The 14,807-nt window shown below is 44.8% G+C and overlaps 2 long non-coding RNA genes across 2 annotated transcripts; both read right to left on the bottom strand.

Annotated features, from left to right (window-relative positions):
- Positions 1 to 7,691: 7,691 nt before the first annotated feature.
- LOC115537794 (uncharacterized) lies at positions 7,692 to 8,675 on the bottom strand. Its single transcript, XR_003974887.1, has 3 exons — positions 8,651 to 8,675; positions 7,973 to 8,095; positions 7,692 to 7,839 (listed from the first exon to the last, which is right to left on the bottom strand). It is a non-coding gene; the product is annotated as an uncharacterized LOC115537794 (long non-coding RNA).
- Positions 8,676 to 11,969: 3,294 nt separating this feature from the next.
- On the bottom strand, positions 11,970 to 12,691 carry LOC115537797 (uncharacterized). The gene is made up of 2 exons (XR_003974890.1): positions 12,618 to 12,691; positions 11,970 to 12,462 (listed from the first exon to the last, which is right to left on the bottom strand). It is a non-coding gene; the product is annotated as an uncharacterized LOC115537797 (long non-coding RNA).
- Between the last annotated feature and the right edge of the window lie 2,116 nt (positions 12,692 to 14,807).

Raw genomic sequence — 14,807 nt, 5'->3', positions numbered from 1 at the left:
AAGGCATTTGATAACAGCTGACAAATTACGCGAAATCATTTGAAACTTGTGCAAAACTGCATGAACCCATGCAGATATAATGGCTCTGCTCAATTGTATAGTGGGAGGGCTCTCACAGCAAAGTTCAGGAGGGGAGGGGGGGAGGTGAGCTACATGGCTGGTCGCGATTTACTGATTCTTGAGCTCTCAGCGGAATGCAGACTTACGTGTCTTTTTAAGATGGTGAACATAAACCAAGGAAAGCCCTCTGATCGGAAGGGCAAGACTGACAAGTAGGCGGGCCTAGGCCCTCCCCGTGGCTATGCCTGCCTCTGGTGGTTTGGTTAGCAACAATAGCAAACTACGCCATTTATATCAGGAGCAATGCATATGTAGCAATCAGGTGAAATATAGTAACCATTATTTGCTTGTTTTAATGTGGTACCATGTTGTTGCAGCTCCAGTTGTTGGAGTGGACATTCGGCTAGTGAACAACACTGTCACCTGTCAGTCTAGAGGAATCTACCCAATACCACAGCTCACCTGGTCCGTCAGTCCTCGCCCGGCTACTGTCCTCCAGAACACAACCGAGGTCCATGAAGATGACCAGGGACTCTATGACATCAGTGGCTCCTTAAGGACTGTTTACAGTGACACAGAATCGACCTACAGCTGCTCAGTCCACAATGAACACAGTGCAAGGAAAGCCACGATGAGGTTACACCGTAAGTCTTTGACTATCAGAGAAACAACAGTCAGAGAAATAGTCGATTAGATCTGGTGCGATACAATTTCTAATGGCTTTAACTTAAAAGGGAACCTTAAGGTTGCTAATTGCTAACATAAGAGAGTACTGCTTCAAATGTGTGTTTGTGAAAATATTTCGGTCTTCTACATCTACTCCATTTTCGCAGAAAAATGGTAAAATGTTAGAGTTGATGTAATTGGTCTGGGATTTGCGTTCTCCATTGGTCAGATAAGGAAAAATCGTCTGACTCTCCGTCCACTCGTGTGTCTATCTGAATCAGCTCCAATGCAAAATGCTCCCAGGAGTGAGGTGTTACTCCCGTGTTACGCCTCGGGGCTCGATGACATCACCTGGACCTTCAACCACCACCAGACCATCCTCAGAAGACAAGCAGGACAATTGAAGGTGGTGGAAACAGAGTGGCAGCAGCATGTAGGAGATCTGTCTGAATCAGGCAGCCTCCTGCTGTATGTGACCTCATCAGCCCAGAGTGAAGGGACGTACAGGTGTACTCTCAGGTACGCAGACGAAGAAGACGTAACCCACATTGACCTGAAGATACTGGAGGACCCTATTGCAGGTAGGCTCTTGCAATAGCAATAGCAACAAAAGCAATCTGTGAGATGCTAAAACATACTTGGTGTAAAAAAGCGACATTGTGTTTTAACACTTGGCTCATGCTTGGGGGAGTAAGGCAAGGGTGTCCGTTGGCTTCTTTACTGAACCATGTTCACTGGGCCAGTAACTGACAAGCCATCTTCATTTTTTTTTTATCTAGGTCATGTTTATTATGAAGGTATTAGGATGTGTCTTGCTCTCATTGTTATTATTCTCATCCTTATTATAGAAATAATAATAATCATTTTCCCTTTCTGTTCCAGAGAGATCATTTAACAAACTTTGGATCATTCTTATTGCATTGGTAGTTGGGGTTCCAGTTATGATTTTAAGCCTCACCATCTCTTTACATATAAAAAGAAAGGTAAAAAAATAGTTTCACTTTCATTTATTATGTTTAATACACATTTGATCCAGCGTGCATTTGTTGAGAAAGTTGGTTATTTATGAGTGATGTGGGACTATATAATTTTACAAATCTGATTGGCATGGATCTATTATTAATATAACTTTGTTTTAACTCTTAGGCAAACAAAAGACAAGGAATAAGCTCAAACAACCTGAGTACTGAACTCTGTACTCTCCCCATGAATGCCTTCCTCTGTCTGGGGCAGAGGGTTAAACCTCCTGACTTTGTGACCCGTGCCATCAGACACAGCAGGGTCAGACTGGGTCGTAGGGGCCAGGATTCAACGTTCACAAGTCATTTAGGGGAGCCTTGTTAGAGGGGCTGACCAGCTTCAGGGAAGAGGACAGTTGACAGACTGACGATTGGATGGCAATCAGGGAGGCAACTTCAGCACTACAACTTCAGCACTACAACTTCAGCACTACAGAAGGGACGTCCAAAGGGCACCCTTCCAGGAGTGCAGAGATGTGTATCTAGAAGGATAGAGATGAAGGACTTCTTCTGCTTCAACAAACAGATGTGGTGTTTTATAGCCTGTTGATCGGATGGAAAAGCAATTTGAGCTGCAATTTGCTGTTATGGTAAAGGTTGCTCCTATGGTGATTTATTATCATTGTTCGCTTTATTTGTATTATAATTTAAAAAATTATATATTTTAGGTAACTATCTGTAAATGATGTCTTACCATTTGTCTTGGTCTTCACTGCCTCACTGTGGATGGGTGTTAAAATGAGCTTCACCTCCAACACACGATGCCTCTGGTGCTGCACAGATTGTAATGTTGTACCCATTAAGTTAACGGTGACCACATCAAATTAAATGAATAAATATATATATATTTTAATCCTCTATTGCTTGTCATTTCAAACCTCGCTGCTGGTTTTGTGTAATTTTTTTCTGCGCAAAGATACTGTGGCGAACAGCACGGGACGAACTAGACGATCCCAGGTCAAACGAGTCTTCAACCCTCGGGCCCCATACTCCTGCTCCGGGGTGAGCCCCTGTAGGGCGGCGTGGAGGGCCAGATCCTCCCGCGCAGCATGGGGGGGACCTCTGGGTACCCGTGTTGGGCGTAGAGCCTAGCGCCAGCGGCGTTAGCTTAGCCCCCAGGCTCTCCTCCTCCTGGCGGTGGCGACCAGCTGGCTGCTCCCTGCTCTGGTCACTGAAAGTCCGCTGCCCAAATCGCAGCAAGCAGGAACTGCGCCAGGTACGGCACCAGCAGCGGCGCCTCGTGGAACTGAGGCAGCTTGGCCGGTGTCCTGACCACCAGGGGGGGGGGGGGGGGGGGGTCGGCGGCTGACAGCGGTTCCCCCGTCGTGCAGGGCTCATTAGGGCGGGCTGCACCTGCCCCCTCCTCTGTGGGCTCAGCCTTCACCTGTCATATTTAGTAAAGAAAGACACACCTCTACATTACAAAAGAACCGTTTTAACCTTTGGCCGAGTCCAACCCTGCTTTGTCTGATGGTACGATAATAAAGTCAGGAGGTTTATAACAAGAGAGGAAGCCAGAGACAATGACAGCGCTGGGCAGTGTTGTGGTTCAGATGGTCGTGTTACTGACGGGGCTGGTCGTCGTTCAGGGAGGTAAGCTGGACCGGATCTAAACCGCCTCTCTGGCAAACCTAATATCAAGACTTCTTCTATGTTTGGTTTGTTATGCTCGATATTTGGACTAGAACCAGGACTCAAACTCTCTTTTTTTTCTAAAAATATAGCTCTTAGGTTTTACTTAGAATGTGGAAAATAATAAATGAAATACAAAATAAATAAATAAATGTATTTGACCTCATTTGAACTTTGCTCATACAGAAACCAAAGCTGTCTAAAGATTAACCCAGGTTCTCAGGTGGGTCAGGTTATGTGAGAGAAGGCGAGAGATAAGCAGACTGGGAAAGATAACATGTGTGTTGCTGAACAAAAAATAAAAAGCTAGAGAACATAAATCTGTCCTCTGGATTAGTTAAGAGGACACAGTTTGTCATTCACTCTCTCAGATTGTAGAGGTCTATAGGTCATGTTTTATGAGCGATTTAAGATCATTTTTAAATGGGCAGTCACTTATTAACAGTTATCACCATCAGAGTATTACTTATGGACCTGCTTCTAAAGTATATGAAGAGTATGCCTCCAACACCCCCCTGTTCTCTGACCTCCAGACACCCAGGTGGGCTGTGTGTTTGGGGGCAGCTGTGTGCTGCCTTGCCGCTTCCAGCCAAGCAGTGATACCATCCTCCACTGGAACAAGTTGAATGGGAAGAACGTTCAGGTCCACTCCTACTACGATGACCAGGACCAACTGGGACACCAGGACCCTCTCTACAAGGGAAGGACCTCCCTGTTCCATGACCAGATCTCAGGGGGCAACGCATCCCTTGGTCTGGCCAGGGTGAACCTCCAGGACCAGGGCAGGTACCTATGTTACGCCCGCACTTCACAGAACAACCAGGAGACCTTCGTCACCCTGACAGTGAAAGGTGAGCTAAAGTCCTGTTTAGGACTAAAATATTAAATATTTGAAAAAGAACAACTCTTTTGAGTTTCTCGTTTTGATGCACTACCATGTCGTTGCAGCTCCTGTTTCTAGAGTGGACATTGTACTAGTGAACAACACTGTCACCTGTAAGTCTGGAGGAATCTACCCAAGACCACAGCTCACCTGGTCCGTCAGTCCTCGCCCGGCTACTGTCCTCCAGAACACAACCGAGGTCCATGAAGATGACCAGGGACTCTATGACATAACTGGCTTCTTAACGACTGTTTACAGCCAAATTTATGTGTATGCTTTATTGTGCATTCAAACTTTTTCATAATGCTTTATCTAAATAAACGAAATACGTGGTTTATTATAGCTTTAAATAACTACCTGACTGCTATGCTGCTTATCCCCAAATGTCTAAAGTTCCATTCATACAAGTGAGGCAGACACACACACCCACACACACACACACACACACACACACACACACACGTGCACAGATCTGACTGGGGATAGGATAGGTTAATACACTTGAGGTGGTAAACAGGTTGTTGTTTATTCTCTTGCCAGAAGGACTATGTCTATCTAGACTAGGCTACTTATAAATGTTTATGAATATTTGTATTTTATTTTTTTTATTTTTTTCCCAAAGATCATATTCGGGGCTAATTAAATAACATCCGAGGCTTTAGCCCCAAATAAAACAGCATAGGGACGCCACTGCCTTAAGCTAACCAATTTATCCACGATAGCAGACACTTAAATAATAGTTATAATTGCATGCAACTTATTTATCTCAACGAAATTTCAAATAGTATACTAGATACATACAAATATATATAAAGGACAATATACGAAAATGAAATGGCTAAAGTTAATGCAAAATTATGATGTAGTCGAGTACAAACAGTCTACTCTCATTGCAGTCTTTGGAAGTTAATTCTGACTGATATACTGTTATCTTCCACAGCATGACGTAACACATCTCAGGAAGTGGTGGCGCTCCACTGTGTTGGAGAATCTCCATACTGAAGGGTATAGTTCTTCTGAAGCAGATGTGCTGTGAATTCCAATATTAACACAACCGTAACAATGACCTACAACAACTATTTGTGTGTGTGTGTGTGTGTGTGTGTACATAATATTTGTCTTTTCTTTGTTTCTTTATTTTTTTATTGGTTTGTTTGAAGAGAAGAGCAGAAAATAAAATTGATAATAATGGATACCAATTCCAAGAAAAACATTATTTGAAACGAAATGAAATCATATATTGATGGTTATTAAGCACACAATATACACTGCAAGAAAATAAAAATGCAGACGTTTTTTGCAAAGCAAACAATTTCTGTTCCCTCTTTCTTCATTTGTCACGTGAAGTTGTTTCCCCATTTTGTTATACTTTTCCATCATTGCCAGTACATATTTTTTTTTATTAGATCAATATTAATTTAAACAAAAATAAATAAATATAAAGAGAAAAGTCGACTCTCTAACTTTCAATTCAATCTAAGTATTACAAAAAACATTTTAATAACTCGTATTTTAAATGACCAAAGTCAATCAAACATCCGTGGTGTAAAATGCAACATTGTGTTTTTACACTTGGGGGAGTAAGGAAAGGGTGTCCGTTGTCTTCTTTACTAAACCATGTTCATTGGGCCAGTAACTGATAAGCCATCTTCAAAAAAATGTAGGTCATGTTTATTGTGAAGGAATTAGGATGTGTCTTGCTGTCATTGTTATTATTCTCATCTTTATTAGAGAAAGAATCATAAATATTTTCTCTTTCTGTTCCAGAGAGATCATCTTCTAGCCCACTTTGGAGCATTTGGAGCACATTAGGAGTCCTAGGGGTTCTAATTATCATTTTAATCATGTTTTTTCCTTCCTCATACTGTTTCACCTTTTACCGGAAGGTGTTCAAAAAGGTACCAAAGCAAGGTGGTGCACACCCACACCCACACCCACACCCACACACACACACACACACACACACACACTTTGTGTCTCCTTCGCCTTATTCTTGTTGGCCAGAAGGTGAACTACATCGAGGTGGATTCACTGCCCCCTAGTGGCTCCACATGCAATAAGTAACAACACATGGCTTGATTAACAGACAGATGCGCATTATTTCAACACTACTTACAGTGAATACTGATATGAGATCAAGGAGCAGGTAAGGGATAGACAGTGAGTCCTGATATATGTGATTAAGGAGCAGGTAGGGGATAGACAGTGAGTACTGATATATGTGATTAAGGAGCAGGTAGGGGATAGACAGTGAGTACTGATATATGGGATTAAGGAGAAGGTAGGGGATAGACAGTGAGTACTGATATATGTGATTAAGGAGCAGGTAGGGGATAGACAGTGAAAACTGACATATGCGACTACATGTGATACAGAAAAATTTGGATCCATCAAGATGGATAGTAACTTTATGGTTAATTAACAAATACAAATCATAAACAGATGCACATATCTTTAATAACTTGACGGAGAGATGAGCAACGTTTGCTACAGTCCACTGGGTAGGCTAGTAGACTGATCTATCCAGCACACATCTAGGTGGACACGCCCACCTGTGATGTCATAAGGGGCCGATTTCCGAAACGGCTTGTAACGGCTAATCACACCACACCTGATGGCATGTCATGGGACCTTTAACTCTCTGCGTTGTCCTCGCCCCAGGATCACCAACCCCGTAGCTGCCTGCCATCCACCCCGTGTGCTCCTCTGCCTGCCCAGCTGCCTGGAATCCAGCCTTGCCTGTCCATCTCCTGTTGTTGTTCCCTGCCTCCTGCAGGTCGTCCTGTCCACCAACATGGCAGAGACCAGCATCACCCTCAACGACGCGGTGTACGTCATCGACTCCTGCAAGTAAGAAACCCGGTCATGATGTTTCTGAATGTGTCTTTGCATTGAGTGTGTATACTTTGGGTTTTGACCCAGTGTCTGAACACAGGCCACCTATATAAGGTGGCCTGTGTTCTATTATGTGCCTTTGGTTGCACCATGTACAGCACTTTGGCCAATGAAAACAGTTTTTAAATGTGCCTTATGAATGGATTTTACTTACTTACTTACTGTGGGGATTGTTGATGTTTCCTTGGGGTTGGTCCACCAGAAGTGGACGCTGTGGACAGCAACGACGAGCTGCCCTCTCTGGGACGCCCCGTGGCCCACCGGGGAGCCCCGCCTGGGCGAGATGATGGTCATGGGAGGCATCTTCCCATGATTGTAATAGTATCTTGCTTGTAGTAGCGTAAACACACTGCTCGCCGTAGCCACGTGGAGCGGCGCCTCTTCCAATTCACTCCCATGTTAACCGACGTAGCCAGACGTACAGCTGCGCAGCCCTATCTGCTGCACCTCTTTGAATAGACTTCCTTTTCACGCTTCGCTCTGCGAACAGTGTGTAACGTTTGGAACACACTGCTCGCAGAGCGAAGCGCGGCACGCGGGGCAGCTCATAACGCGGCTGAAAATAGCCTGGAAGTCTATTCAATACGGTGCAGCTCCGCGCAGCTACAATGTTACCTTAGTCCTTGGTCGATGCCATGTTTGCAGAGAGCTTGTGCAGGCCATAGGTGGTGGTACAGCTCTCACCTGCAGAACAAGAGATAGAAGAGCAAACCGGGATTGAGGATGTGCTTGTTAATGATCGAAGGCAGACCTCTAGAACCAGTGTCACTCCAATCAACCTGCCCATGTGAACATCCTCCCAGACCTCAGCCCTCACCTGCAACATGCTGTAATGGGCACTCTGGAACAACAAGGCCACTAGATGGTTGCAAAGAACCTTGGCTGCTGTACAGCTGCATGTGGTTTCTTGAAGATTGGCGCCGTCAGCTTGGAAAACAATCTACAAATATTTAAGTTGTTAAAGTTAAACTAAAATAAACAGATTGTTGCAAATTATATAGAAATGTAAGGAAGAGCATTGCAAACCCTTACACCATTAACATGTTGGATTCAACAAACAGGATATTAAAGAATTTAAATGCAAAGTTACATTATCATGATATTGATATTTGCATACTGTACATATGTCACAAAGGTATAGTATGATGTAAACAGGCAACAGTGTAAGGGGTCAAACTTCTTGCCATTATGCCTTAGCTTCCTAAAATAACCTTCAAATAGTGGGGCTGTCCTCGCTTCTTCATCGACCTGTAACACCTAGACCTGACAGCCACCTCCCTATCAATGAAGTTGGACACTGGTAGAAAAAAAAAAAATCAATGCATGTACTGGGGATTGTTCATTCTAGCAAAGGGACACTTGTATGTTGCTGTTAGGTAGTTGACACTGACAAACGCTAACGTCAGAATAATTAAAATGAACTGTCTGAGCTGACGCCAAACTGACGTTAACATAAGCCAACCTACCTAGCGTAAGCTAGAGAGCAGACACTCACCTTCGTAGTCGTAGATATATTTCTCAAAAAATAAACGGTATCCCTTGTCCAGTTTGGAGCGGGCTGTAATGGAATGTTGTTCGGGAAGTCTGTGAACGTCAGGAAACGTGATTTTGGGTACATTTATCAGGGATGTAGTGAAAGTGAACTGCCGGTCCTCCATCATCGGTTCGCCAGAGTGATGAGATATTCACCGGATGTCACAGTGCACAAAGATCACCAAATGCGGAAGTAATACGTATCAGCGTGATAATCCCCTATTCTAGTCTTCTCTTCTGGTGTGCGTGCGTGCGTGCGCGCGCGCGTGCGTGCGTGTGTGTGTGAGCAGAAGCGCCTCAACACGTCCACCCTGAGGATGACCCTGGAGGCCAAGGTCCAGCTGGAGGACATCCTCACCATCTCTGGCTTCCCTGAAGGTGATTGGTTCACGTCCGCCCTTGCCCCGCCCACCGCAGTCTCTTCTAGGGTCTGGAATCAGCCGGGACGATGCGATATGAAAAGCCGTTGTGTGAATACTGAGATTCTGTAAATATTGTGGTACGGTCTTTCGATCTCTTTGGAAGGTTTATGTTGTGGTTTCTGTTCTACAGGTCCTCAATGCAAATGGACGATTGTCGAGCACGCATAACATTAAGCAATACTCTATTGAGCAATGTTGTCAGAGAGACACAAATCAGTACTTTCCTATAGAGCTCTCTATAGGAAAGTACTGATTTGTGTCAATCTGACAACGTTGCTCAATCAAGTATCGCTTAATCAAAGAGTCCCGATTCTCCCATGAATGGATTCCTATTCCCCCAGCCCCTGCTTGCTCTGCCCTGAGTCAAACCACTGCATCCACAGACATCGTAGCTCCGTTGCTTTTCTTGCATTTCATCGACATTTGGCCTCTGGATGGAGTTTTAGTCTTCAGGTAGTCGGTCTGAAATGTTGGTGATCGGTCATCGTATGACGTGTGTCTAACCTGAGAACCATTAGTGTGTTTATCAGAGGGTCTGATGAGCCGGGTGTTGAACGCGGAGGGGGCAGACAACGGTCTGGATGTGGGGGTCAGCCTGTTGACCTTTGGGCTCCTACCCCAACGGGTGCGTCTACATGGAGAAGCGGGGGATCCTGACCCCGGAATGATGCGACGCCCTCATCCACAAGACCTCCGTCGACTGTCCTTCAGCAGCCAGGACATGACCTTCCCCTCGCCCTGCTTCGACTTCGGGGAGAAGGTCAGCAGATATTTGCGTCCTCAAAATGACAAAACATCTGCATTGTATATTAACAGAAAAAAAATTATCAAAATTGAAGAATTTGATAATCTGGAAAAATACAAAAATCACAGCACCTCATCGGTCCCAAAATGTATCAAGAAAAATATGAAAATGGTTTGATTTTGATTGACAAGGTGTGTGTGTGTGTGTGTGTGTGTGTATGTGTGTGTGTGGTACTACCTGGAGGAGTGCATCCAGCTAGGGTGAGGAGGGAGGAGATGAGGACGTAAGGAAACCTTTGCACCATGTAACGTGAACTACCATCTAAGGGCCTGATGCATTACCACAGGCCTGCTGTCTCTGAACCAATCAGAGGGCCTGATGCATTACCACAGGCCTGCTGTCTCTGAACCAATCAGAGGGCCTGATGCATTACCACAGGCCTGCTGTCTCTGAACCAATCAGACAGCAGAGTTCGCCAGATAGGCTAGGCTCGCCAGAGCCAAGCTGGTTAGCTCGCCAGATAGGCTCGCCACCTTTTTACTTACTTTTTGTTTTTGTATATGCGTGTGTGGTTAAAAAAGTCAGACTCCACTGTTGTGTGTATGGTAATAAACTCTCCACACACTGATGAAGGGGTGAATGGAGACTCCACTGTTGTGTGTGTGTGGTAATATCCTCCCTCCACACTGATGAAGGGGTGAATGGAGACTCCACTGTTGTGTGTGTGTGTGGTAATATCCTCCCTCCACACTGATGAAGGGGTGAATGGAGACTCCACTGTTGTGTGTGGTAATATCCTCCCTCCACACTGATGAAGGGGTGAATGGAGACTCCACTGTTGTGTGTGTGGTAATATCCTCCCTCCACACTGATGAAGGGGTGAACGGAGACCCCACTGTTGTGTTGGAGGAAACGACTCCAGAAGACTTGGAGGATTTCAACTGAACTACCGGGAAGAATCGTCTGAACACACGAGAACGTTCATTTGACGCACTGAGTAGTTTATTAACATTATGATTTATGAACAATTACAAATCATAAGGCATCTTTAATGACTGAACATGTTGACTTGTTCCCAACAGAACACAAAGAAACGATCATCCGTTGAAAGTAATTTACAACATTGTTACCCTTTCCCATAGAACTCTTATCATTCATGATTATGTTGTTAAATCTGCTTTAAATCACGTTCCATGTCAGGCATGGCAAAATATAAACTGATTTTGGATTCCTTTAAAACGATGTTGAAAATATATAAAATAATGTAGTAAAATAACACTCAATAAACATTTAAAACATATTTTACATTAGAAAGTAAATCTTTGTACAAACTCCTTAACCCAAAGGAAGATCTTCCTTTCATGGTTTATGCTGAACCTTTCAGAAGCCCAATAAAATGCAGCATTTGGAGTTCAGTGGAGTATTTAAATCAATCACAAAGTGTTGTACTTCCACTGAACGGGTTGACCCCTCAAAGCACCAACAGCTGCTGCTCAACAACCCGATGCACTACAGGTACGTCCATGGGTCCACAGGTATTCAAACGTCCCCCTAACAGCTGGTCCTCAACAACGTGAGGACTGTGAGGACCCCCCAGACCCAAGCGGCCCCCTCTAATCTGACGCTCAGCAGCCCAGCTGAACACAGAGAGGGCTGAGAGATGAACCACGAGAGACACTGATGTTACCTGCTGCTTACCACCGGCACACAGACCTGCTGTGGGTTTAGATCCATAAATGTGTGTGTACGTGTGTGTGTGTGTGTGTGTATGTCTGTGTACATATGTCTGTGCATGTGTGTGTGCGGCTGTGTGTGTGTTTTTATGTCTCTATGTTTGTGTATATGTGTGTGTGTGGATATAGATTGATAAACAATGTGTGTGTGCGGGTGTTTGTGTGTTCATGTCTATGTACATATGTTTCTGTGTGTGTTTATGTCTGCAAACGTGTCTGTGTGTGTGTGTGTGTGTGTGTGTGTGTTTGTGTGTGTTTATGTTTATAGATTCATGAATGATGTGTGTGTGTGTGTGTGTGTTGTCGTGGCAATTCCTTGACCAGATATTTCGTCTCAGACAGATGAGATTTCCAAACGCAAAAAAGCCAGCAATACTTGTGGACAATTATGATCATATATATTTGTAATAATAGTACAAACAACGATGCATCACAACATGCATCAACAAACAATAGAAAAGGCGTACAACACAATAATCCGAGGCCTCAGATGGGAGCTCGCCCTGCGTCTCTCTAAAGGTTCACAAGGAGAAGTCCGCTGCATGGCCAAAGTCAGGAGCGGTGAGCTAGGCAGAGAGGCTCGCCAGGGCCCAGCTGGTTGGCAGCATTCTAAAAGGTCTCCCCGAGGGGATGTGAGAGGTGTCTCTTAATGTGTGCTGTCCCCCCCCCCCGCCCTGCTCCTTGGCCCGGTCTCTCAGCGGCTGCCGGGCCCTGCGGAGCCTGGGCCTGGCCCTCCAGCGCCCAGCTGCTGGACTGGCCCCTGGACGAGCTGCAGGACGCCAGCGCCACCTCCAGCCAGCTGCACCGCCTGGTGAGGGAGGCGGGCCACACCGACCTGGTGCTGACCTGTGACCTGCTCAACTACCACCACGACCTCCTGGACTAGACCTAACTACCACCACGACCTCCTGGACTAGACCTAACTACCACCACGACCCCCTGGACTAGACCTAACTACCACCACGACCTCCTGGACTAGACCTAACTATCACCACGACCTCCTGGACTAGACCCAACTACCACCAGGACCTCCTGGACTAGACCCAACTACCACCACGACCTCCTGGACTAGACCTAACTATCACAACGACCTCCTGGACTAGACCTAACTATCACCACGACCTCCTGGACTAGACCCAACTACCACCACGACCTCCTGGACTAGACCCAACTACCACCACGACCTCCTGGACTAGACCTAACTACCACCACGACCTCCTGGACTAGACCTAACTACCACCACAACCTCCTGGACTAGACCCAACTACCACCACAACCCCCTGGACTAGACCTAACTATCACCACGACCTCCTGGACTAGACCTAACTATCACCACGACCTCCTGGACTAGACCCAACTACCACCACGACCTCCTGGACTAGACCCAACTACCACCACGACCTCCTGGACTAGACCTAACTATCACCACGACCTCCTGGACTAGACCTAACTATCACCACGACCTCCTGGACTAGACCCAACTACCACCACGACCTCCTGGACTAGACCTAACTACCACCACGACCTCCTGGACTAGACCTAACTACCACCACGACCTCCTGGACTAGACCTAACTACCACCACGACCTCCTGGACTAGACCTAACTACCACCACGACCTCCTGGACTAGACCTAACTACCACCACGACCTCCTGGACTAGACCTAACTACCACCACGACCTCCTGGACTAGACCTAACTACCACCACGACCTCCTGGACTAGACCTAACTACCACCACGACCTCCTGGACTAGACCTAACTACCACCACGACCTCCTGGACTAGACCTAACTACCACCACGACCTCCTGGACTAGACCTAACTACCACCACAACCTAAGAGTCCCGGTTGGGTCATCTGTAGTACTCCGGCTGTGATTGGTCCAGCAGGAAGTAGCGCCTGGAGGGGGGCGTGGCGTCCAGCTGACCAATGGGGCAGGAGAGGGGGAGGAGGTTGAGGCGTGGCAGAGGGAAACTGAGGACCCGGGGGAAGCCAGTGAGGGAGGTGGGGGAGGGTAATTAGAGTCATCAATATGATCAATATTGTTCTGATATTTTTCAATACACAATATTATTCAATGTATTTTCACCAAATCAATATGTGAGTGGTACTGTGATTTCATTATGAAGGTCAGAGGATTCGTCTCTGGAGGAAGAGACACCAGGCAGGAGGACTTAATGCTACTGTGCTGTTCTGATGCACCCACAACTGTGGAGCAGTGTGTGTGTGTGTGTGTGTGTGTGTGTGTGTGTGTGTGTGTGTGTGTGTGTGTGTGTGTGTGTGTGTGTGTGAAAATTGGTGGGCTGGCGGTCTGAATACTAACACACCAACACCCGACATCAAAAATCCCCTGGTGAAAATTAAGTACACTGAAGTGTATTAAAAATATATTTTCGAAGTACATAATTCATTAGTAAATTTTTCAGGCATATACTTCTTCTTCTTGTTAAGTATATTTTAGGTAGACTTTTGGAAAAGTATACTTCTTCTGAGATCTTTTTAGGTTCAATTTAGGTGTACTTGAAATAAATATACCAACGCTAATGTACTTAAAGTGTTGTTTCAGTATACAAGTGTATTTACGAAATATTTCAGATAAAGAATATTTCTGCCAGGATGTCATTAAGCTCAACTGTAATATACTGAAAATAAGTATGATACTGCTGTAATACTTGAAGTATGCATTCAGCATACTTCTTACAAGTATACTTCACTGATCTTTTGTGAAGTTTATTTAGAATATATTTCAGATAAAGTATATTTCTGCCAGGATGTCATTAAGCTCAACTGTAATATACTGAAAATAAGTATGATACGGCTGTAATACTTGAAGTATGCATTCAGCATACTTCTTACAAGTATACTTCACTGATCTTTTGTGAAGTTTATTTAGAATATATTTCAGATAAAGTATATTTCTGCCAGGATGTCATTAAGCTCAACTGTAATATACTGAAAATAAGTATGATACGGCTGTAATACTTGAAGTATGCATTCAGCATACTTCTTACAAGTATACTTCACTGATCTTTTTTGAAGTTTATTTAGAATATATTTCAGATAAATTGTATTTCAGTCAGGATGGCATTAACCTCAACTTTAATATACTGAGAATAAGTATGCTACTGTTGTAATACTTGAAGTATACTTTCAGTTTTCATCTTAAAGTACACTTAACTGATCCTCCTTAAAGTTTAATTTGAATATATTTCCAATGAA

The sequence above is a fragment of the Gadus morhua genome, chromosome 23 (genome assembly GCF_902167405.1).
Source record: "Gadus morhua chromosome 23, gadMor3.0, whole genome shotgun sequence".
Taxonomy (NCBI): Eukaryota; Metazoa; Chordata; class Actinopteri; order Gadiformes; family Gadidae; genus Gadus; species Gadus morhua.
The sequence above is the reverse complement of the archived record's forward strand: the minus strand, read 5'-3'. Positions and strand labels throughout refer to the sequence as shown.